The sequence below is a fragment of the Diorhabda sublineata genome, chromosome 4 (genome assembly GCF_026230105.1).
Source record: "Diorhabda sublineata isolate icDioSubl1.1 chromosome 4, icDioSubl1.1, whole genome shotgun sequence".
NCBI classification, from domain to species: domain Eukaryota; kingdom Metazoa; phylum Arthropoda; class Insecta; order Coleoptera; family Chrysomelidae; genus Diorhabda; species Diorhabda sublineata.
Genome location: NC_079477.1, coordinates 7,347,881 through 7,375,592, shown reverse-complemented (window position 1 = coordinate 7,375,592; position 27,712 = coordinate 7,347,881). Strand labels below are relative to the sequence as shown.

Below are 27,712 nucleotides of genomic sequence, written 5' to 3'. Positions count from 1 at the left end.
TTTGAAGCGTCTCCATTCAGTTAACATAATATGAAAATATTTCAACAGTTTGGTTATCTCAATTACTTAGATTAAATGTAGAATATATCTTATAGCAGATTATTTTTGAAATGTCTATCTAAATGCCCTCCTTACCTAAATATTGTAGAGAAAAACAAAATTTTTCAAAATATCTTAAGGGTCTTAACTGCTTTAACTAATCTAGAGCTTGTGGAGGATGGTGCACACTGAACAGTTTCCTCCCTTAAAAATTCTAGAGCAAAACTAATATTTTTAAAAAACCTATCTGAAAGATCTTTATCAAATAAGCAATACATTCATATTCAAGTCGTTGCTTGCTGGTATGTTTGTAGGATATCGATGTAAACAATTTTATTTGAGTCAGAGCTTGTGGAAGATATTGCAAACTAAACAGTCTCCTACTCTAAAGCCGTACTACGAAAATTCTCATCTTGGTTTCATTGACAAGAAGAATGGTCATATTTCCCACTCGAGAATTCAAGGTAGCTTGGTATTTTTAGTCTCTTATTGGATATTTTTTCGAATCATTTGATTAAGCTTCTAGTGAGATTGTATTCATCATGTTCCTTGAGTACAGTATTTAATTTTTAGGGACTGTTTCTAAAGTTGTACTTATAATGTTAGCTACTCACATTTGATTCACTTCGTCAAGTTAGGTTTACAAAAAAGAAACCACAATATTAATTATTGTTTGCTGTTTGTTAACATTTTACTATAAAGTGAGGTGTATAATTTGTGACAGCAGACATTCTGAAAGATTTGGTTAGGCAGACCATCCTATTCTTTGTGAAAGAGTTCTTGGGTATGAACTACTATATTATCCATACATAAGGTATAGTCAACACAATTGGCACAAGTATGATAAGCCACCACACAACAATCATCATGAAATTCTATACATATACTATTGATATTACGAGGAATCGATTTATCATATCCATTTACTTTAGGAGGTATCGGAAGTGGCCTTTATCTCAGGAAGGCTTACATATATCGAGCCATGTATAACTTTGTTCGATAGATCTCATCAAGATCTATCTGTGTGTGAAAAGTCATGATGATTGACGAATGCGCAGAAAAGTTTCTGTGGAAAAAGTATGAAAATGCATTCTTTTCACGAAAAATTAATCAATAGTCTATGTATAATTTCATGATGGTTGTCGTGGGGTGGCATATCATACTCTTACCAAAAAATTTTATACATACTTCAAGAGGAAAATGCATATTAAACTATCAACAGGAGGTAACGCATCATTTTGGTATGCAAATAGCTATTTTACCGATAAACGTGTTAAATAATATAATTAATTAATATAGTTAATTAATGTACTTCGACACATTGCAGATGAAGCGGAGACACGGTAGATAATAAATTATTGTCGATCTGGTTATGAAATTAATACAGAATTTGTGATAAATCACAGAAAAAAATGCTTACACATAAATACGTTCAATTACTACGTATGTTATCATCGATTAAGACATTTTCTCTCAAATTTATTCATGAATCTTTAGAGGCAATGGAATGACTTTTACAAAATTCACAAAACCAATTGGGTCATTTCCTAGCTATTAGGTTCCAATTCTGTTGAAATTCACTATTAAAAATAAATCTTAGTTGAAAAAACTAAAAAACACGCTTTGGCAACAATCAAACTAAAAAGTGAGAAATAAATAGCAATTTAAATCCAACTTTGCGTTTTGTAACCAATAGATCTTAGTCTGATTTCCAGTTTGGGAACTGTCCGAATGATAGGATTTCCCTTTCCATTTTTGGCTTTATTTTTCCATTGCCTTAATAAGCTCGAAATAGCAGTTTTTAAACTGTATATTATTGTTTACTATTTATTTCAATTTTCTATTTCAATCCCGCCTTTAATATGTACAGATAAGTTATACAGATGGTTGCATCTCGATTTTTTTAGTTCTGGGACTCCGCGCTTGCGTATAACATCCACTAGTCCCATTTTTTTTACTCTCATGCAAAAGATATAGATATCAAATAATTTAATTGAATTATTGCATTTTAGTCAGTCTTTGAAAAGTGTGTAAAGTTTAAACTAAATGTGATCGTTCAAAGTTCGACAAAATAGCGGTCAAAAAGTCAGTTACAAACATAAAAGTCCAACTATTAAAAGCGTGTTAATAACATTCAATCATTACTTTTCATATTTTAGGAGTCTCTAAAAAAAAGTTATATAATGTAGAGTGCGCGTTATTGAAGTGAATTACCAAACAAAAATGACTGAGAGGAAAACCAAAAACAAAACGAAGTGACATAATGTAGCAAATAAACCGTATATCTTCTCATTTTTCGCAAATAAACTTGTTTCTTATAGATTTCGAAGTGCTGATTAAAAGAAAACAATAAAAAAATTCCATCACGTGAGATTTGTAGAAATCTTCAAACATGCTGTCCTGGTACAAATATAATATGAAAAGAATTATTATTATCCATGGTTAATTTAATTTGTAGTAGTTGATAAGTAAATAATTTTGTCGCATCAGTCATCTCCCTGGCCTTGAAAGGCTCAGTTTATATCGGGACTAGTCGTATTGTGAGCATTTTACCAGAACAGTCGATGGGTTGATACTCGAACGTGACAAAATTATTTTTTTTTATTAATGAGAAATTCATTTCAACACTGGTTGATTCATACCAACATTCCTATTATATTTGTTAAGAAAATGTCAAGAAGAGACAACGAAGAAATAAGGCGTCTATTGTGCTTACTTTGGTACTTTTATTACGCATCAGAATAATCCAATCAAAAATTCTGCTAGAGCTGCTTAAAAAAATTGCGCTAGTGGCTTAAGAGAAAAAACTTGGATGGATGGAATCACTGAATCACTATAATGACTATTACTTTTGCAGTACTTTTGCAGAATAAAAGAATTCAATTGAAAAAAGAAGAAAGAAATTCACTATCCTCAGTTTAGCCTGCAATTAACCCCATACCTCAAGATCCTTCAGTTGCCGTATTTGTACCTCCTAGAGATGATCTGGAACTGATACTACTGATACATTATCTAAATAAATAAAATATGAAGATTTCTTTATCGATAATTTCGAGCCACGACTATTTACACAACAATTTGGTGTGTGAATTAGATCTTTGTGAAATTGTGGCACAACTTTGAATATACACTGAAATAACAACATTTATTATCTATCTTTTCCATTGTATAGATATGAAGAAATAGCTTTTGTTCAATTTTCTTTTCTCAAGATATCGATTTAGTATATTACAAAGATATAAACAAGATAATGAAAATTGTTTGTTCCATTGACTAGTCGAAAAGAAACCTGAAAGCGGTACTTTTACACAATGGAAATAAAATGCTTCTGTAGGTCATTCTGTAAATCTAGTAGAGAGTTACGAAAATTCAGCTCTGGTTCTTGAAAAGATCTGATACCAAAATCACAGATGGGTTGTAAGAATATATGGTCTATATAAGCAAGTATTTCTTAAATCTATGTGATATATTGCCCTTACTCACATAAGCCAAACTTAAAGAATAGAATTTATTGGTCCAAACATTTTTATCTGACGAAATTATCTTTAAGAGAAGGAAGCATGAGTTTACTTTAAAAAAAGTTTTTCAAAATTTTCTGGGCAAATGAGAAAATTTCGGTCTACGTTCATTTCATAGAAAAAATGATACAAAAATGATAGAAAATTTCAGGAAATTGGGATTCAGAGAATTTTATCGGAAAATTTCGGAGATTTCAGTGAAAAAAGTGGAGAGATCTAGAGGCTATTGTAAAACATTATAAAGGAAGATGAAATAATTGAAGGATATTACTGGATGTTCGAGATTGGAGAATTGAACGACAGCTTCGATAAAGAGCGAACAAGTATTACACAGATTTTTTTTGGATCTGTGTTATATTATGTCTCAACAAATGAAGCGCTTTAAAAAATCCAATATCGTATCAAATTCAGCGCTCCAAAATTACTTGAAACCTTAGAAACAATTTTAAAAAAGTCAAATTTGCATACTTATGTCATTATTTTTTATTAAATTGAAAAAACCGCTTCAATGGTTCATGTTTGGTATAAAAGTTTTAATCCGGTTCATACAGTCAATTTGGTATCAACTTTATATATTGTTATGCGAAAAAATAATACGAAATTTGTTTACTTACATCATGTCGCGCGATTTTCATAGTTTCCAAAGTTTTCGCAAAAATTGACGAGTCCATCCTCAATACATGAAAGCCGGAATTCCCGCGCAAAAACTTGGAAACTTCATAATGACGACACAGTCAGTATTACCGTTAAACCAAAGCATACATGATTGGCCAGAAAGAGCGGTTGGAGCGGTGTCGGACAACAAGTGAATAACGACGCGGTGCTATTCCACAGTTACAGAAACGACGCTTATAGCGGCGTCGCGAGAAGAACATGGGAATATGCATGCGCAATGTATGTCTTTTCAGCATATTTTCAAATTTTATGAGTGGAAGTTGATTATTAATTTTAATTATAGAATATAGAGGAGGTTCTAAATATTATCATATAAAAAGTGGACATGAATTGTGTATGGTATAAACTATAACAAATACGAGGGCAGTTTAGACGAAAAGTGGCTTATCAATGTAAAAGTTACTTCACTATTGAAAAAAATATTGTATATAACATACAACATAATATCATTGGTCAAATGCCTATTTTTTTGTCTGAAATCACCTTCCAATCATAGATTTTTTAGGTTAGGGATGAGAAAGAAGTTAGAAAAAACCAGATCATGTGGATATGGTAAATGAGGCAATAATTCGTAGCACAGCTCGTATAATTCTTCTATGACAACAGCGAATAAACAGCCAGACGTGATGAATCAAAATAAATTATTTTCCTTATCATAATATTCACTTGGATTACGTTTGAAAATGATATAGTTTTTAAAGAGAACGGGTTTTTGATAAGAATTACCAATCATGGCACCCATCTTGAGATAGATTTTTTCTATGTATACTTTCATGCAGAATATTGTATACCTTGAATAACTTGATAATTGGCCTGTTACGTTTTTTCCTCAAATACTTGGTTTATTCCATTAAAGAATGATTGTAACATAGCGTTTACTTCTGTTTTTTAGCCTCTTTCAGGAAGTAATTAATTTGTTGTCAACCTCTCACCCCAATCAAAAAATAAGAAAATATCAGTCTCGAGCTCAAAATATCCTTTTTCCAATTTCCAATCTCTACTACTTTCTATTCATTCGAGGCACGATTAATATAATAGATTTCGGTCTAGCTCTTAGCTTTTCTATGTGTTAGAGCATAATATACTTTTATCCAGATCTGTTATACATACTTGTTTTTATATTATTTTCTTCACTTTGCTTCGTTGTTTTTCGTTTGTTATTGAATCCCAAGTTTGTTACTTTATTTTACTTAAAAATCTATTTTTCTACGAAATTTAAATTTCTTTTAACTATGAAAATAATTTCACAATAGAAAATAATAGTATACTAGGAAGTTGTTTCATATTTAACGGTTGGAAATGGTGTCAGTTTCTGCAGTCAATTAAAATATTCTCGAGTTACTGAATTTATAGTAAATCAATTATATTAAATATATTTATGGAAGAGAAATAATTAACCAAAACAATGATCAGTTCATGATCATCAAGTGAATATCTCGGGCGAAACGGAGCGCGGCATCGTTATTGGTTCATATCAGAGGCACCATAATATACCACAAATAAAAAGCCGCGTGGGAGGAGCCTGTGCTGCATAGTATTATCGTACTGCAGTGAGATTGTTTATTTTTGTCCGTTCTGTAACTTTCTTAAGCATATCTGACACGGATATGGCTGATGGAATTGTTATACTCCGCCAAAGAAAGGAGATAAAAAACTTCATTTTAAAGCTAGCAACATCAAATGATTGTGATTATTTATAAAAATAAAATACAAGAAAATTATGACAAGACTGTTGAAGACGTTATTCTCAGAACGGCATCTATCTTCTTCAAGATTGAAAAAGCGGAATGTAAACAGTCTCATTTATGTGCAAGTTGAGTCTCTCATAAATGTTGACAACAGAGGAATGCTCAATCTCATCTGATTGGGAATAAGAAAGAGCTAATCATTCATAGGCCGACCCAAGGAAACCTTAGAAAACACTATCGAAGTTTGAAGAGAATTGTGTTGTCGTATTAGAAAATGCTTCGTATCGCACGAAGAAACTTCAACAAAAATTTCAACAACAAAACTATCGATTTTGATGAAACGATTAAGGCAAAGCTTTTTGAGCTTGAAAATAAGAATACTTAAACATTATTGATGAAATGGCCAAAAAACAAACTAAGATACTTAGTGAACTCAATCCCATTGAGTTGATATGGGCAGATGTGAAATACGTTGCAGCAGAAAATAAAATTAATTAAATTAAATTTTCGGAGGTTAAAAATATTTTTCACGAAGCTGTTCAGAGAATTACACCTGATAAGTGGAACGATTGTATTCAACGTGTCCAGGAAAAGGTTGAAACAAAAATGTGGAATATAGTCATTGTCATTGATTTGCAAGTTGTAATTATTATAAACGTTAACGACAGTGGAAGCTCAATGCCATGGGGAATTAGAAAGTGTGTTTGTTGAGGTTGAGTAAGATTTCATTTTATTATTTCAATACACATATTTTTAAATTTTTAAATGAATGTGTTCCATATTTTGGCTTTTCACTATGTACATATTTCAAACTTCACGTTTACATTGTATATTTTTGTAATAATAATTGTGCATGATAATTCATAATTTATATTATTAAACTGCTGTATGAGACGGCAAATTATTTCTCAAGTGCGGTCCTGTTACATGCTCGGCTTTGCTGTTTTCAACTCTGATCACGTGCACTATGCGTGAATATGTTTTGATTACTATTTTTCTTCGTTAAATAAAGTATAGTAAGTAACAATCAATATTTTACCATAAGTTTCGTTTAAACGCAAAAGTCAGCGAAGTTAGTTGGTTTAAATATTAATCAACGAGAAGAGGTAAAAATATCAGTGTAGATTAGTGAAAATAAAATTTTTGTGATACAGAATTATCAATGTAAAAGCATATTTATTTCATGTGTATTTGTTAAAAGAAAAAAAATGATATTCCATGTTGCAATAATAGAAATTAGAAAGATAAAGTAAATTCAAACTTTGAATTCACTCGTCTAAAAAATGATATTAAACGGACATGAGAAAAGTTTGTGTGCTATATTAAAGTCTTTTCAATCTATTTCAAACAGGGGCTAGTTATTTATATTGTTTTGTTTTAGAACTAATTTTTAGGAAAGTCTTTTCATTTATTTGTTTTCTTTGTTGATTTTCTAGAACTTTTGAAAGCTTTTGGGTGTATAAACGAGTTTGTTTAGCAGAGATAGTTTAGATTAAAATAAATAGTCATCGTGAACGGAACGGTGAATTGAAATAAATTATAAAACTCAATTAAGTATTAGTGAATGACTAATTATTGTAAGTTAAGTCTAATGTTAGTGTTTAAATAAATTAAATAAGTAAGAGACAGTGCTTATGGATTCACCCCACCGATAGAAATTATATAAATAAATAAGAAAAATGTTACAATATCATCACAAATATACTAAATTTGACTTTTAAGTACCTCTGATAGGCATTGCAAATATAGAGGACGTTTAAAATCTAGACTCATGTTTTATTGAACTTTTCGAATTAAGTGGAAGGTCGACAACAAATATTTTTTTAATTTTAATCCGTCCCATGTAAGTTATCCGCTTTTAAAAGTAATAATATATAGACGGATGATGCTGAACGTCAGATTTCTTAATTAAACAATGGCACATCAAGCAAAATTATCCTGCCAAGTCCCTATAGGTTTCGTTATATTTTCAGAAGCGATCAATTAGGTGTTTGCTGCTATTGTCGTGGGCGGTTGTTTTCTTCGTATCATCTATCCATTGAACAATGACTGAAATTCTTGTTTGATGTTTGATTGTTGCTAAGGAGTTGAAATTTGAGAAATAGGGAGGGTTTATTGACGTATATTATGGTTATATATAAACTAGTGAAATTTCAAAAGTGAATATTAGTCGAGCAGAAGAGAAAACGGACTTTATACAATTTGAAAATACTATAGATTTATAAGAGACAAGACCTGTTGTGGCATTTGTCTTATGAAGAGAAATAAAGAAAACTGTAGAATATCCAAAAAAATACTCAGAAAGATTATTAGGGCAAGACAAAATGAATAAATAAGGAACTGAGAGAGATAATTGAAGGATAAGACATCTATAATATCCCAGAGGCTTAAATTATATGAACACGAAGAGAAACGGTAGCTGGAGTCTGTAATGAGAGAAGTAAAAAAAAACCAATAAGGTGTGAAGATCAAGTAAAAGAAGAAGCAGCCAAATAAACTGACCTAACGCAATGACATTCATTTCACATTTCTAAGTATTGTCTTACATGTATCCACATTTGAAATTAGATGCTGACCGCAATATTTATTTGAAACGTTATTCAAACTGATTAAGTAACGCTGCTTATTATTTATTGGTATGCATTTATTAATTATATTATTAATTCAACCGTCTTATACAGAGTGAGTTTTATGTATGGAACGCCTCAATTATCTCGGTAGCTTGTACGATTTTTATAAATTTTTGTGCGCAAAAGTTTTGTGATACGGCGGTATTATGGTGGTATCTACATTGTTGTCAGATCTTTCCTTTTTCGGAAAAATAATGAACTTTGTTATTTTGAGTAGATCACCCTATATATTTTGTGTTTTAGGAAAAATGCAAATAAAATCATAAGAGATGAATAAATCATTGTTGCACCGAGTTTATAAACTATTAGTTAGGGTATTCTTGCAGAATTTATCAAGAGAATTGTCAAATATTTGAGTATCGACAATGTCAAGACAAAATGAAGCAAGCGGAAATTTACTGTGCGAGATTAACATAATAAAGCATCTAGTAAGAGCTTACTCTTCCGTTAAGAACAATAAAAGACAAATGATGTCGACCTATTAAAATGATAAATGAATACAAAGTAGAATGTAAAAAATGTAAATTTGATTTGAAAGCGTAATGAAAATGCCACAATTAAAAAGTATGATTACCTCTTGCAGATTGATTTGATGTGTTTCATGTACGCCCCAAATTACAATAAATTTGCATCAAATCTTAAATTATTACGCGTTCTGAAATAGGTATCATTAATAATGGAAAAATTCCACGTGACAAGGTTGAAACCACTTACTACTTCAATAAACTTGAATCAGAACGCAATTGTGTAGTTAATAACATATTTCAGCTACAATTGATTGTTTGTACTATTCATTGTTGTGAAAATATCTAGCTTCATTTTTTAAAAGATATATTGTATAATAGAAGCAAACACAAAGAAAACAGATTAAGTACTTAAAGAAAATAAAATAAATGTACTATACACTTTGGTGTAAAAAATTCTATCCATAACATATTTCCAATTATTATTAGATTTAAAACTTGTTTTATGATTTATATAAATCGTAAAAGTATAATTGTGTAAGGTTTCGCCAACTCTTGCGGAAATTGCCTGTTGCGTCGACTGATTCTGACTGACTCCTTTCAATTATGAAGCAATCGAGTTTTCACTCATTTTTTTCTAAATTCAACTTACATGAATAATTCAATCAAAGGAGGAAGACAGCTTCATAAATGTTGATATTTTTAATAAAATAAACTTCAAACGTGAAATCTGTGTTTTTACATTATCGAATAGGATAGATATTAATCTAATCTATAACTTATCATAAATCTCCTTTGAAATATGTATTACCTAACGTAAGCTCTGTACAAACAGCAGAAACATATGCTATCCTACCAGCTTTGGCCACAATTTAATGATCAAACCTACAAAAAACTGTAATTATAACAAACTCCTTGAATACCTTCAGTTCTTAAAAAAAAATCTTTACAAACAACACTCTCAAACTACAAATCAAGATTCAATTGCATTTACTTTAAAACAACAACTTAGATATTAGATTTTTGTTGTTTCCCTATCATCAAGGAATATAAGGAAATGAAGATGCTGACAAACTCGCAAGAGACGCTACGGTATGCAGTGATATACTACATATAATAAATAGTGCGGTTTATAGTGACGTGAAAGCATATAGTCCGGTCAATTTAGACATAAAAATATTGGTCAAATAACAAAAATTCCCAGAAAACCAAATATTGGTGGAGAGCTGGGGTTTACTATTACAAATAAAGTTTTAAGAATTCCTATCAATCCTATGTGTGTTACAGAAGTTATTCAGTGTCAAAGGTCAAAAGGTTTTTTTGGATTTTTCTCAAATCGGAAACTTTTATCAAAAAAATCAAAAAAAAAAACCTCAAGCTAAAGTTGTAGATCTTAAAATTCTCAACAAAATAGTCCCTATCGTTTTTTTCCTAAGAGTTATCATTCCTGCATTATATGCACAAATAAGCCACGTATATACATCTCAGGCACTTCAGACAAGTATAAAAACCTCAAAATGACTCAGATGTCCTCATAATTGAAAGAGTAATTGAACAATTTGATGCAACGAATACAAGATGTTGATTTGTTAGTACTACATACATGCAAGGACTCCAATAGATGAAATATTTTTTTTCTGAAACCTGGAAAGGCTCAACAGCGAACAGAAATATATTCTTCAAAAAGTGCAACTGCTTCTCCCAAATGTCAAAACTATATTTTATTTTTACATGGAATAACCGGCAGCGACAGCAATGTACAGAAGGGGCAAAATTTCAGTATTTCAATTATTCGAAAAAAAAGATTTGACTTATTGCGCTAAAATACTTCCAGAAATTGATTTCACACCTCAAACAATAATTATGGAAGTAGTTCTTCTTTGGAGCTCCAAAAAAATTAGTTGCATTGATAAATGCCTATACTTAACTTTTGAAAAAAATACGCGAAACAAGAAACAAATACAACTATTATGTCTCAACACTTGTATCGAATATACTATTAGTTTAAACATGGCTAGGCAATCAACTGAACCCTGGAGACTGGAATTGGCAATTGATTTCTGTGATTTTAATGAAGAGACCAATTACTCATCCACATTTGAACAATTTATGAACATACAGCAATAGAAAGAGGAGGAAGGAACCGAAGAAGACATGACTGTAAAGTAGACTTTGAAGAGTATGAATCTGACTTAAATATTCAAACAAATCAAAACAATAGTTAACCCAATAATCAATAGCAATTTCAATAATCAGCCAATATCTATAAATTGAAGGGTATTTTTCCCTCAAATTATCCTAAAATTATCATGACAGTTAGTGGAGTAATACTATAATACTAATGGAAACTCTTAGAAAAAAATCATACCAACCATTTTTGTAAGGAACTTTAAGATATATAGCTTTGGTTTGAGGTTTTTTTGATAAGACTTACCGTTATCGGAAAAAAAACCAAAAATCCTCAAATTTGACTCCGAATAACTTTTGTAACACACATAAGATCGATAGGGATTTTTAAAACTTTATTTGTAATGGTGAACCCCTACTCTCCACCTATTTTTGTTACTTTAATCTTCAATCTTCAGTGGCAATAGGAGTGGCAAGGATTAATTCAAAAATTGAGCGCTGAACAGTGGCCGCGAATATACAGTAATAGACCAAAACAAGTCATGGTAACTAGACTGAAAATAGGTCACTAAAATTACGCACGATCATTTACTATGTGTGCAAATTATGACCGATAACTTACTGTAAGACATACGAGGTCTGGCTATCAAGCAACGAGACTGGTTACGAAAAAATTATTCTACATTCAATATACTCCCCTCCCCTCGCCACACACCTTTCCATACGTTTTTTCCATTGATCGAAGCAGTGCCGGAAGTGTTCTTTGGTGAGTGTCCTTAGGAGCTCTGCCGTCTTTTGCTTTACCGCTTCCATCGACTCAGATAGGGTCCCTTTCAAAGCAGATCTTTTACTAACCTCTCAAGGAAATCTGAGCAGACCCGTTGACGCAAGAGCTTTTGGTCAGGAGTCAGATTCGACAATCTGCACGCACAATTTGATTGATTTTGGTCACAGTTTCCAAAGTTGAAACAGTCACAGGGCGACCTGGGTGCTGGTCATCTTCAGTGCTCTCTCGGTTCTCTCTAAAGCGCTTATACCATTCAATGGTCCCCATAGACCTCTTGCAATAATTTATAGCACTCAATCGGAGTTTTTTTTAAATTGATGAGAAATTTGAGAACGATCCGTTGCTCCTGTTTTTCGTCACAAATGGTTTTCGGCACGAGAAAAAACCACGTTCGTTTCAAACCTCTACTGCACAAATATTATAATAGTGATGAAACCGTGTTTTGGGACTTACATAGACAAGATATCTAAATACCCAACGCATTACTCGTTTCTTATCCCACCCGTCTAGGGCTCCCTCTAGGCGCGCAGTCTCGTTATTTAATAGCCAGACCTCGTATACTTTTAGAATGTACATTATACACATCGCAAAAGCAACAATGTAATTTTCTACTTGAAAAGAATTGCGACATGGATCATATCTGTTGAATACATCTTTAATTAATAAGTTGTGATTATATTACCAAATTCATCTCAAACAACCAACTTAGTTGATGCGAGAAACTTGAGAAAAATTCAATTTTTAATTTTAGCAAAATATTAATATTATCAATTTCTTACAGCTTATTTCAATATAAAATAGTAGGTTAAAAAATTGTATGTAATCATCATCACATTATCACAATTGTATCGGTTTGTCATACAAAATTTACTTGAAATTGAACTTCCCACATATTCTCTTCAATTAGGAGACGAATCATGAAGTTCCATCAAGCTTTTAGGTTGAACACATATACATTAAACTAGCTATCAGGATCCCCGTTTCCCAAGATTGGATTAGCATCTACCACATGAGAGCTTATTCGATTACATTTACAAAAATATCACAAGAACTTTCATATTCTTTAGATAATTCATAATAGTTTATACTGTAGTATAACAAACTTACAATACAAATACAAACTTACTTAAAAATGAGCTTACAATATTGGTGCAAAAAAAAATTAATATTGTAAACTCATGTTATTTGTACGTCTTTAATTTTTGTCGTGTGGTTTACATTTTTTAAATTTAAAAATTGGTACCTAGTACTAAATTTATTCAAGAAAATCCGAAAAGGAAAGTAGCATTCAGTATAGGACAACCAGTATACGGTCTTGATGATACGCTATTGCTACGTGCCTACTTAAACTTTAATAGATCATTTGAGAGGTAAAAATACCGAATGAATTCCTATTTTGAGTGAATAGTCTGGCCTGAGGCCACAAAGGACAGCAATTAGCAGAAGTTGTGCGCTGGGAACATGGACGAGGAGGTTTCTATGTCCCGCCCTAGACTCGTATTCAAGCCCTTTGATACACAACAAACACTACGGCGGACTGAGTGAAATTTGCTCGACTTACTGGGTATTATGCGAGAAAAAGTCGGTCACAGCTATAGTGAAAGGCAAAAGATTTGATCGTTATGTTTTTTTTTTATTTGAAGAGGAAGAAATCGAAAGTTTTTTTTTCTCCATAAGATTATTACTGTCCATTGTCTACATTTTACTATCTCACTTAGTTCTGAAAGATATACAGTTTGGATCCAATTTAAATAAGTTGCCTATTTTAGACTATTAATTGAAATAATTGTATTTAATTTGAGGAATTCACTTCTAGTTTGAGTTAAGTATGTTAACACGAACTCTTAAAATAAAAATTTAGATTTGGAGCTCTTTTTCTTATTTACAACCTCTCAGTTCTACTATTGCTTTTGTATCTTTTAATACGAGATATGACTATATTCTGGGGTTGATGCACAATGTGATAAAGTAGTAACTAGTGGTATGATTGATTTTAAAGTGTGAAGGAGTCAGTTAAGGATGAGGAAATGTTAGGGTATTCATCGATCTTGGAAAGAAATGGGAACGAAATTGAAGTTGACAAAATTTAATTCATAATATGTTGTTAACAAAGTGTCAGATGTGGTAAAAAATTTTTTCTAGACGTCATACACAAGCACTTCTAATTAACATCTTCATTCAGCAGAGATTTTCATCGTATTGATATTTCTCATAAAATCAAAATAATTACCTTATTTTATAATATATCTCTCTATTAAAAGTTTTTTCTTTAAAAAAACATAATTCATTATAATTTCCAGATTTATTAAAATTTCTAGAATCAGAATCACATCCTTCTTGACAGGTAATTGGATGTTATAACTGCGCATCGATTCCTGGAACCTTAACGGCGGCGGCTGTATACGCCCGCGTGCAAGTGCACCCACTGCGCTGGTTAAAGTCTTTAACATATGATTTACAAATAACATGAATGAATTACAAACGTGTTGAGTCTTTTGAAACTGGAAAGGAAAGTTGGGTCCACGGCTACAACCTTAATCTCAAATCGCTTTAAAAAGAGCTGTCCTTTAAATAAGATTGTCAATACAAAAGTGACAGTTTCCTTTGTGTGCGCCTTCCAACGGTAGGAACTCTGATTTTCAAATTCAATTTGGAGGTAGTAGAACGATTGCAAGACGATGTGCACAGGCAGATATATAAAAACTGCTCGATATACTTTCTTCATCATAACAATGCGATGTCCACAAATTCTTGATTTTTCAGTTTTTGTGACCTAAATTTTTTTGTTTTCCCACATTTATCTTTTTCACTATAGATCACCATTCCAGACGTTAAGAAGGACACAGCAATATAGATTTTTATTTCGAATGAAATATCGCAGAGATACTTGCAGTCGTAGATTGAATTGACTAATTTTCACTGTCATCCGAAGTTTTCTAAATTAATAATACCTGGTTAGAATTTCTGGAACTGTTGGTGTTATTCATATTGAACATACTGTTTACACCAATACTCAAAATTACACTGTCTGACGCGCGTTTCGATAACCAAGTTATTGTCTTCAGTGACTGAAGGTAAACATAATAACATTATAAGCTTCTGTCAAAATTTCTGGTTAGGAATATTCACCTTCCATTCTAATAACATCATTACACACTTTAATTTCAAATTAAACCAATTTTTTGACATCCTCTAATTCATTAGTTACATTCAATTGACTTATGTTGCTCCTAACGGTAACTCATATAAGTTCTATCAGATCTAAATCTAGATGATACAGGGATAAACCATGGTTATTATTCCATAAAAGTGATCCTTTATAAATTTATTATTGAGTAATGCAATTACTTCGTAAAATCCAGATCTTAAGCTGTTAGAATTGAATGTACTTTTTTTTTCTGTTACCTATTCAATCATTTTATCTTTCACTGAATTGCTAGCTGGTAGCGAATCAACCTGCTCTGAATGGTGCATTGTTACAAATGATTACGGAATTAGCAGGTAGATTTGGTATGAGTTTCTCTATTAAACATTTGCAGTAATATATTTTGGTACCTGACTTAAATACTGAACAAATTATTTACACTACCACTAAACCAACACTCACAATTACACTGCCTGACGGGAGTTTCGATAACCAAATTATTGTCTTTAGAGACTGAAGGTAAAATAGAAAATAGAACCTATCAACTTGACTTACCTGTTTTTTACTAAATTTTCCCACCAATACTCGTAAAGCTTCTCCTGTGAAAATTAATTCCAGAGGGAGCACCTCCTTGGCGGGAATGTTCACATTTATCCCTTGACTGCTAAACTATAGAATGGGCTATAAGGAATTGGCCTTTTGTCATTATTGAATCTGTACTTTTAGCAATTTCAATGCTTTTAAATTCATCCAACAATTTATTGGATACACTTTCTTAACAATTTCATCTTATTAATATTTATGTCATGATTCCGACTGGTAGCGTGATCGGTAATACCCGATTTCTCGGCCCGTTCATATTTTAAATATGTGCTCTTTAAACCGGGCAATAACGGATCTCTTAGTCTTCCCAATATGTTCTCCCCGTCACAATAACCACAGCTAATTTAATATCTCTTTTCTCTCTTTTCCAAATGTGGTATTCTAATCTTAGGATTACTCACCAAGGAGGTGTTCCCTCTGGAATTAATTTTTACAGGTAAAGGTTTATTGGTTGAAAAATGTAGTATAAGAGAGGTAAGTCAAATTAATAAGTTTTAATCTACTTTTAGTATCTGAAGACGATAATTTCGAGTGTTGGTTTAGTGGTAATGTAAGCAGTGTGTTCAGTATGCATATCACCAACGGTGCCAGAAATTTCAACTTACCTGACTTAAATATTAAACAAGAATTAGAAATAAAACTTGTTACAGATGTTTCATTTTACTGTTAATGAATTATAATTAAACATGTTGAGTATTATTTCTCTTGTTGTTCTACAATAATCGCATGCTTTTTTTACTTATACACACTATAAGCATAATACGAGCGGAGTACGCCGAAATTCAGGATCTGTACTACTTTTTTCGTAGTTGGCGTGTGCCGTAAATAAATATGAAAAATAGAAAACTATTTCTCATACAAACCTTGCAATATAAATTTCCTCGAAGTCTCGCCTTTAATTTTTCTCATCCATCAGATTATGTCGAGAAGAACATTAATATTGAAGTTTAAAATGAGCGGCGCTATCGAATTTCTGTATTAAAAATTTCAACAGTATTTACACTGCATAAGTTTTGTTGGAAACTAGAAATGGTATAAACTAGTAATGGAAACCAATCTGTTAAATTATTTTAAGTATATCCCATAGAAAGGTATACAAAACTACAAAATTGTATTATTTGATTGAATGAAGTATTAAGTTTCCGACAGAACGTCTCCAATTTTTATACGAAATATTTTTAAAAAGTTGTGAATATTCACAGAAAAAATTTATCTTCCTACTTTAAACAGTGCAAGCCTAAAGTAAAGGACAAATTCATTCTCAATTGTGAATCCAGTTGAAATATGAATCAATTACGAGGGATGTTAACTTGTATTACTTTTATGTATTAGTATCTCATATTAGGAGACAGTTCACTTAAATGACATGATTCAATTCTTCTGTTATTGATTCACGTTCACTTCAATAGGATACTTGGTTGACAATTGATAATTTAAAACTTAACACTCAATTTCTTAAAAGTGAGTATGAGCTCCTCCTGTCCTAATAACATCTCTTATACGATTAGGCTTAGATGTAATCAAATTAGCTATTGTTTCTTGTGGGATGTTAAGTCATTCTTCTACTAATGCAATAATAAGCTCGGGGATCGAGTTTAAGGTAGGAAGTCTAGCTCATCCCATAAAAATTTTATCAGATTTAGGTCAGGACTGTATGCTAGCCACTCTAACCGGAATACCGACTTCTGCAATATAATATTGCACGATCCTGGCTGTGTGCGGACTTGCATTGTCATGCATAAAAGTAAATTCGTCTCCAATGTAGTCGACGTAAGGTACCACATGATTTCCCAAAATCTCCTAAATATATCAATCAGCAGTTAAACCTCTTCTTCTATAAACACGGTCGCCTCTACGAATGAGCACAGGGTCGGTTTGGACTCCCATAGAAATTGCACCCCAGATCATGCAGGAACCACCTTCATAAGCACTCCGCTCTTCAAAGTAGCAATCTGCAAATCGCTATCTGAGTCTTCGGAAAACTTTCCTTCTCCTATCTCTACCATGGAGGCATATTCTGGTCCCATCTCACATTATTTCACATTATTCCAACGTCTAATTCACAACATAATCCTATGCAAAACGTAGGCGTGCTGTAGTAAGTTCTGAACCAATCGCAGGTGTTTTAGGGGTCAGATTATTTTCCTGCAGTCTTCGTCTTATTGTCAACTGACTAACAGTCCCTCTTCGCAGCTCACGGAGCTATCGTGGCACTTGAACGGCATTAAAGTGACGATTTTGTTAATGTTGTTGACACAATAAAGCGATCATCACGAGCGGTTGTAAATCGCCTTTTACCTGTTCCAGGTTGCCTATGAAAGGATCCAGTCTCCTCATAACGCTGGCACAGTCTTTTGCGGTGCAGTATGCATTGAACTAACACACTATAAAAAAAAATTGTTACTTTCGTTACCATAACCACATAAACACGTTTTATTTAGTTACCGGCTGCAACGCCAAGCCTTGCTGATAAATTTATACTCACATTAAAGCATATTAAATTAACTTCCAAATACCATATTTCTTTTTTTGATCTAATTTGGAAAAATATATATAGTTAAAGTCAAAAGTTTACAGTGGGCCTATGCACGCAAGTTTAATTGTTTCTTTTTATTAAAGTCTGTTAATATTATCTTTATTTTGTTGGAATTCTGATAAACTTTAAATATGCATACCTCTTGTTTCATGTTTCATCTTTTGCACTATAAATTTACATTTGTGAGGTGCAGTAGTTAAAGTTTTACTTTAATCTACTCATCTTTTTACTGTAAGAAGGATGGAGCTTGTGAAAAATTGGACATTCATTTTTCTTCACCGCATACATTCTTTTTCTAATGAAAGTTATAAGGAGATTGGTCAAACCTTAAGAAGTCCTAGCCAAGGCAGACTATGCAAGTTAAAGACCGTTTTTAAGGGTCTCTGGTTTGAGACAGAGGATCGAGGCAGGAAGATTGTTACAGACGAATTACTGTTTGCCAACATTCATCTGAAACCCATCTAAGCGCGACTCTAGTATATTATAGAGTAAGGATAGGTATTGCTATAGTTTACATCGATTAGGCTGATTAAGATTGAGAAAGAGCTCCTGGGACAGATGGAAGCAGATTTTTTCCCTACCATTCAGACCCACATACCCAATGTAACTCCTAAAACACCAAATTATTTGGTTAAGGGTCAGTTATGTTTCGTAATGACTTTGTAGTTATTGTTTAACAGAATATGGATACATAAGGGAGATCCTGCAAGATTTGATTATACCATTTGGTCGTTAGAATGGCGAGAATTTTTTGTTTCAGCATGATAATACTAGAAAGCATGTTGCTCAGAATTTACTTCTTGAGGTAAAAATTGAATCTATGGATTAACCAGCTAATATTTTTAAGTGGGTCAGAACGACCCACTTAAAAATGTTTGTGACACAATCCACCATTTTGAAGAACTCCCTACAACTTTGAATGAGCTTTCTGGGGATATTATCTAAATAAGGACTGAATCGTATAAAAACTAGAATCTTTTCTATATATTCCTTCAGAAACAATCCTCTATAAAAGTAAAAAGAAATTAATAATCTCTACTTCCATTTTTCGATAAACGTTTATTCGTCTGACCATCCGGTATATCGTAAATATATATTTCATTAGTAAAGCGATGTATATAAACCATTTTACAAGATTCACTATGGTCCTTTTGTGGACTACAGTCAAGATAGTAAGATCGTTGTTAGCAATGCCTCAATAAAGGAGACATATCAACTCAATAAAGGGAGCCGATCGCTTCAAAACCATATCAGGACATCAGAGTAAAGAACACGCATCGCTGAAGACTGAGAATGATCAACTTTAAAAATCAGGGGCGTTCAAAGATTTGATGTATATTGTATTATGTTAAATAATCAAACAATCGAATACAAGTAATTCGAAATGAGGATTATATTTGGACGGTAATGCGAAGCTCTATGTATCATCGTCATAGAATCAGTATAAGCATAGATTAGAATTATAAACAGAACAGCTGTTTAATTTAGAATGGACGTGGTATAATAAAGTGTTTATTGTTACTTTCCTATGTGCGCAATTTGTATCTTGAATGCAGCTCAAGGTGTCTTAAGTTATTACTAATTAGCTAATCTAACAACATCTTATACATATTATTATAGCAAATAAGATGGTTTAGTGCGATTCCAAACTCGCGCTGACTGAGTTGCGAGAATTTGTTTTTTTTTACAAGTTTTGTTTTTTATGGCATTGTGGTTTCATGCGATGGCCAATTCAATCTATTTTATTTAAACACAAGACTTTTAATATTAATGTGTTCACTATAAAATGTTTTTTGATTAGCTAATTACTTAACAACTTGAGACAGAAGGTCCCTTAAGTGGGGACTGAATAAATCAGCCGACTTGGTATTAGATGGATCTCACAACTTACGGTAGAAGAACTGAGTCGATAGACTTGGTTGTTTTTACAATTTTGTTTTTGATGGCATCACATTTCTTTTTGTAGATAGACCTCCTTTTTTCCTTACCAGTATTCTCTATTTTTTAAATACCAATAACGAATTCTGTTAAAACCCACTCTTTCTCTTATGAACTTTTCTTAGTTTTGTAGGTAATCGTCCTCTTTTTCTTCTCCAGTACTAATTTTTAAGCCTTAACTACAGTTTTTCTCAAAGCCGACTCCCCGTCTATATGGGTTTTCCTCGGAGGCTTTGATGTTACAATTTTTGACAAGTCTGGACGGTAAATGCTTCTTAGTCCATTGTTTTCATAAATTGAGAATTCCTGCGCTTTAACACTTCCAAAGTCGATATTAATTAGATGTAACTCGCCAAGACTTGCCAAGTGTCACACAAACTTGACCGGATATGAATACTGCAGAACCGATATCCATCACCGCATTATTGGGACTTAGACCCTGACTTTTGTGTATAGTTATAGCACATGCTATACTTATAGGAAACAGTTTGCGATAGACATAAGCTTTATTAATAATTTGAAACTTAGTTTTGACCGGACTAAGCTCGTAAACATGTTCTTTATTAAATGTAATGTACATTTCTTGGATCAACCTTTTCTTTTTGCACTATACCAATAGAACCATTAACATTCAATCATTTATTTTATTTCTTTAAATATCGTATCATATGGGATTACAAAGTTATTTATGCAGTTGTTGTATGTAGAAAAATGGACTGAGTAGATGTAATAGAAATCCTGTGACGTCACACTATCTCACTCGCACTCATTGATTTTCTATACCTATAGTCGTACCGGCCTATTACATCAACTGGACTGAAATTGCAAAATATTTTAGTTTTCCCTCGATTTATAGACTAAACACTAATTGTATTCAAAATTTGAAGCTTCTATATCTACCAGAAGTGCCTTAGAGTTTTGTTGATCGGTCAGTCAGTGAGTGACACAATTAAGAATTTTGACTTTATATTGAATGAAATTTGAAATATACCGTGTTCATACAATGCTTGCTTGGTTACTAGAAATACAGGTATCTAGTTTAATCCACAACGAACTTATAAGAGATCGAAAATGGCCTAAGCTGTTTCGAGAAAAGGATGGTACGGCCGTGCCGCTTTTTTTGCTTGATTTTGCAGTGACACTGCAGGGCGCCCAGATAGAACAACCAACATAACAATAAATTCTGGCCAAAACAAAAAAATAGAGTAAGAGTGGCAATAAACTCTAGCGATATGTTACCAAGAAGAGAAGTCATTCTCATAAATGAACAGTGGTGTTAGTAATGGTGAAGAAATTGAACCTTTGCCGTTCAACGAAAGTACAGATGAAGGCAAAGTCAATGGAGATTAGAATAATGAATTGAAAGATAATTTAATTTCATATCCTAACTACAATGTGTTTGACTCAGAACTTTTATCAGCTTTTGTAGAAAAATAAAAATAATTGTATTGTCATTAATCATAACACATACTTGGGATGGAAGCGGCTTTTAAAAATATAATTTTTGTGTCATATTTCTGATTTATCTGTGAAAAAAGAAGCATTGATATGGATTTTTGCATCTATTTACAATAGATTTTAAAAAAATACCATTAAGACACCATTAAAAATCTCTGAAAAGGATAAATATAACCCCTTGTATTTTCAGGTTTCACCACATAGTCTAAGATCCCACCGCTTGATCTTGTAGGTATCTATTTTTTTGATGAAATTAATTTTAAAGGAATCTTGAGGATGTATGGAATGGATTAAGGATAGGTTGCCTTGTAAAAATTAGCCGCAATTACCTGTAATTAATTTTAATGTCATTAATATACTAATATGACTTGCAGCTATATATTTTTTCAATCAATCTTACAGCATTTGAAAGAAAATAATGTCACAAATCAAAATAAAAATGGTTGTCAGCTCTCAGTCGGCCGCAGCATTAGGGTTGCCAGGTGTAAACAGGTATATTATTGTTAATTAACTGCATTCACCGTTTTTTTTAATTTTTATGCAAAATTAAAGTTTTAAATACATTGAACATGAAAATCCATGGTTGCCAGTTGCACAATAGCCGCAAACAGAGGTTGCCATGATTTTTGTGCGCAAGAGAGAAGATGCACGCATTGTTACGTGCGATGAATAAGGACAAAGCTTGGCAGCTGCGACACTTACACAGTTTAGGCATTTCGTAGTTTCATTTCATTATGCCCAAAAATTTATGTTTAATAAATAATAAGTGAAAAAATAATAAAACTCAATTTTAACAATTTTATACTATTGTTAACAGCACTTTCAAATGCTGAAGATTGACTGAAAAAACATATAGCTACAAATCATATTAGTATTTTAACGACATTAAAATTAATTACAGGTAATTGCAGCTAATTTTTACAAGGCAACCTATCCTTAATCCATTCCATATACCCTCAAGATTCCTTTAAAATTGATTTCATCAAAAAAACAGATACCTGCAAGATCAAGCGGTGGGACCTTAGCCTAACACTTTATTCAACTCTGAACCTTTGCCTGTTACAAACTTTCTGATATAAATCACACTAACTTCATTTAATATTTCGGCTTGAAATGCTACATGCTCAATTACTTCTGATGACATCAATTAGAAAATCCACTAACTAACGAGTCAATAAGCAGTAATTAACAATAGTATCTAGCACAAAGACATTATAGTAAGCCCGGAGAAGATAAAAAGTTTTTCCATAATATATTATTTGTTGTAGTTTCACAATCTATTGATAATCTGCTCTATACTAAAAATTCTTGATGTGCATTAAAAAAAATAGTGTTTTATTGAAAAAGTTGTTCATTAGGAAGAATTACATAGGAAAATTCCATTTCAAAATTTCAAGGAACGTCAGTGGGGCAGTTCAAAGTATACTACATTTATAAATGCTGCAGAGTAATAGCAATTCGATAGCTTTGGAAAACCAATCGAGAATAAACCATCTAATTTATATTAAAAAATTATATATTATATCATGAACATATTTCTATGTGGGTTAGTTAGCCACGACCTGTATTTGAATGACTTTATAGTCATTTGAATAAGTATTATTTCGTATGATTTGTAATTTAATTATTTCATGCAAACATCAATCTACCGAAATTTTATTTTAATAATTGAGAGTTAAACTTATATTAACCCACAGATAAACTGAAATGTAAACGAAGCACGGATTCTGGGTAAACTATTCACTGAACAACAATGTTAATTATATTATCTGACCCACGCTTCTATAATCAACTTATCATCATCAACGTTTTTAGAAGTAAGAATTTTCGTATGCGAATAATTTAAGATAAAAAAACAATGCGTTAATAATTCGATTTCTGTAACAACTTATAGAAAAAAATTATTGAATTGAGACGACGCCCTTGGCTTTTGAATTATTGTATTTCATGCTGAATCAACGCCGCGATCACTTGGAAAGATAGTATAGAGAGCTAAACATTTTTATGGAGTACCCTAGGGGCCCGCCATATGTCCAACGACTTGGACAGGGAAAGTGTGATTGTATTTTTAGCCCAAGGGGCTTTTTCTCATTTTCATTTCATCTTTCCAGATTATTTGTCGTCTCGTCTAGCTTTCAATTTGTTACTCCATTTTCTACTTGGGCAAACATCGGATAATATTCACATATAGAATTCGCATAAGAATGAATGAATAAATAAAATAATTATTTAAGTTGAAATATGAAATACTTAATTAAGTAACGTGAGTGAAAGTAATAAAACAAAAAAGGTAACTGAATATATGTATTGTAAAAAACAAAAAATTACCCATTTGGTATTTGTTATAATGATATAGTTTCAATTTTTTTCCAAATCTTCCATTACCAACTTCTTACTTCATACGTACCAACCTTATCTAACAGAGCCCCTAACTTTTTCATAAGGCGTTTTGGGCATCTATCAACCCGATCATGATTTTAACATGATCATGTTCCATAGAGCTGATATTGAAGATTGAAGTGAAGTTGTATTATTGATAGCTATTCAATAATAATCTTATTAGGTATACAACTGAATAAGGTTTATAAGGACAAAAACTTGAACTATAATGCGCGAAACAGAAGTAAAAAAGATTCTTGTAAATTCCTGTTAAAATCTCGTTCTAGGTTAGAATCACAAATATTAAGATGGATCATGACAATGTTATTTGTTCTAACCAAATAGACTACGGGAGTATTGACGTCACACACTGCCATTGCTGCGCAGGTCAGGGATCGCTATCCCAACAAAGTTTTTACGTATTTTCTTTGATAAATTTTGTAAAAAAATACCTTGCGGCACAAAACATATTACCATCTTATACAACAGTGATATATCAAACACTTTTTAAATAACTTTAAAGAGCACATACGACCTCAGAAACTTTGTTTGGAAAGTAAACTCTAATAATATGACGGCCGTGACGTCACGATTCGATTGTCTATTACCGTCGACTGGGGGTTTGAATCTGAACTATTGATATAACATCCTTCATAAAACACTGACAAATTTTTATTTTATGAATGGCGCGTAATTTAAATCATTTGAAGATAATTCATATTGCTACCTCAGAAATAATCAACTTTCAAATTTATATTCCTCAAATTGGCATATGCGCAAGATATGATATCACAAAAGATGAAATCTTGAGAATTATTAACAAAAAAAAAATTGGAAATTTATTAGTTGTAATCATATTAGGATAAAAATATTGAAGTTGTTGTAGGAGTATTTATTTCCTGCAGTTCAAGTGAAATCTAGATAATAATAATGCTCTACTCACCCCCTTATTAAAAATCTACCGTGTGCCAAAGGATGATTTTTATTTTTTAGGGGTAAAAACTACCGCTTATCATAAAAAATTTGAAAATCTTCGATTTTATCATGTATTTGATTGAAATACAGTTTAAAGGAATTATTCGTAGATCTGTTGATATTCTCAAGCAAGTTTATGATTAATTGAACTCATGCAACCCCTCCAAAGACCATCCTCTGAGGGTAATAATATTGAAAACTTTTTTTCAATACTCTTATTATAATCTCGATTTTCATGAAAATTTGAATTCAAGCTCTACTTACCCTCTTCTATAAGAAATTTTCCCTGTGCCGAACCGGGCTTGTTATATTTTGGGGGGTGTAAACTAACCCTTATTGCAGAAAAATTTAAGATCTCAGATTGATTACAAGTTTTAGGTGAAATGAAGTTTAAACGTATCATTAATAAAACTGTTGATATTCTCAAACACGTGTATGATCATTCGAATTCATACAACCCCTCCTAATCTCAATGACTCATTTATAATTAAAAAATTATTGAAATGTATATTTATATTGAATTGAGAATATTTCGTCAGTATTTTTAAGAAGTGTTGCTTTTTAAATATTTGAACCCTTATGAAACCCACTTTCAATGAACAAAAATTTCAAAATTGTAGTTAAAATTCTTATACACAAATAAAAAAATAAAAGTATTTTCAAAATCAATGAAATTTTTTATATAGAAAATAATATAAAAAACAAATTTGAATAATTATATTTCATCATCACTAATATATTCTTCCTCTTCTCTTTCGTGCCAGATGTTGCTCGATTGTACACTCCACGTTTCTCTTTTTCCAATGCTCCAAAATTCGTGTCCCGAAATTTTGAAAAAAAAAACAGTTGGTTTTTCGACAACTCGCTCCATTTTCAAGCTAGAGACTTTTTTAAATAAGAATTTTGTAGGGGAATTCAAGTACTTCAACATCATATCAATTAAATCTTTTTTCAACTCCCTGTTTCGAAAGGAGATGCATACGCCACATTTGGCACGCAAATGCAAACTTTGAACTAATATATCTCCTCCAATTTTTATGATACATAGATTGAAAAAGCTCAAAATTCTTTGCAAGAAAAACCTAATAATTAATATTTGAAAAATTTTCTCATAACATGAATAGTTTTTGATTTATTCAAGGAAAATTCATTTTTTTCAAGATTACGGAAATGCAATGTTCAATTTAATCAATTATTTTTTTCTAAAATAAGCATTCATAACCGGTCAAATCACATGAATCATATCAATAATACACAAAGTTAATTGCAAGTTAGATTACGATTAATTTCAATTAGAGTGGTAATGGCTATGTTATAATTATTACATTTTCTTCAAAAAATAAAAAGAAACATTATTTTTGTTATGAATCAGTCAACTCTTATGCAAAAGACTTTTGACAGTACTCATTTTAAACGTTTTATTATGAGCTTTGAAAAAGATCTCCTAAGTTTTTTCAAAAAATTTCAAGTTATTTGAGGTTAAAGGTTTTCAATTTCGGAGTTCTCCAAAAATCAGCCATCCTTCAACGAGCTATAACTCAGTTATTATTGAATTTACAGAGTTGCTTAAGAAACGAATTTCTTAGTTTTTTTATTAGCTACATTTTTGCTCCGAATAATTTTGCTGATAAAATGAAAACTTTTTGAGATATTCATGTAAAGCAGTTATGCAAATATGCGTTTTCTCAATAAAAATTAGCAGCTTCAATCATTAATAACTCTAAAAGAACCAACCAGCAACCCATATAAAAGATATGGAAGTATTTTGAATTCTCAAATGTTTATTTACGTCATGAATATCTTGGCTTAAAAAAAGATGTCCGGTGTGTGCATATTTTATGGAATTTGTGGCAGATAGTCTGTGTATATTGCTATGCATGAATTTGTTTGCTGTTGCTCTTGTTTACACGCTTGTAATATTGCTAATATCCAGGTTCACACAGGGGGAACACTACAAAAAAGGAGATTTTATCCGATCCGATGTGTTTTTCTAGTGATGTTACTGAGCATTTAACTCCAGTTTCGTTCTTTGAGGCATCAGTCTAGAGGACCATGTTGCAGCAGTTCAAAAAAGGCTGACCGTGAAACATATGCACACTATGCTGTTCTATTCGCATGTTATTATTGATAAACATATTGCATCTTCGCAACTGGAGCCACTTTTTTCAAATCGCAACCTCATTATAGTGAATAAGTACGAATAATTCATGCTGAACACACTGTTTACACCAACACTCACAATTACACTTTCTGACGCGCGTTTCGATTACTAAGTTATCGTCTTCAAAGACTGAACTGCTAAACTAAATTCCAGCATAGTAACAAAGAATATATGCTCACAATTATCCTTCATCTCAATTGAATGGTTTTGTTTCTAAATGTTCTTGATTTTAGGTCTCTTCTGTTTCAAAATTATTTTTTTTAATAATTTTTAAAAGATAGATAAAAATTGACGTTTCGACTTATCTTTGAAACAGAAGAGACCTAAAATAAAGAACAGTCAGAAACATAAACGTATCAAAAGATCTAAGAAATAAGAAATTTAATGGTTTTTATACAAATTTGAAAAACTAGGATTAGAGATATCTAAAAAGAAAGATTTTGGAATTTGGAGGGTCATCAACAAAGTATCAACAATCAATATTTAATCTTTTATGGACAATTTGATATGATTATTACAAGAGTATATGAAAGTTTTCCTCCGTAGAATCTGGATACAGTTTTTTTTATTTTAAGCTCACCTGTGCAAC

General features: G+C 31.8%; 1 protein-coding gene across 4 annotated transcripts in view; it reads right to left on the bottom strand.

The window, feature by feature from the left end:
* Positions 1-4,368, bottom strand: part of LOC130442438 (muscarinic acetylcholine receptor gar-2) — a 144,749-nt gene extending 140,381 nt beyond the window's left edge. For 2 of the 4 annotated variants that reach the window (XM_056776545.1, XM_056776546.1), the window contains exon 1: positions 4,172-4,368. The gene's annotated coding sequence lies outside the window, so the exon portion shown is untranslated. The remainder of the gene's footprint in view (positions 1-4,171) is intronic. The other 2 variants (XM_056776547.1, XM_056776549.1) reach the window with 1 other exon arrangement.
* Positions 4,369-27,712: the final 23,344 nt, after the last annotated feature.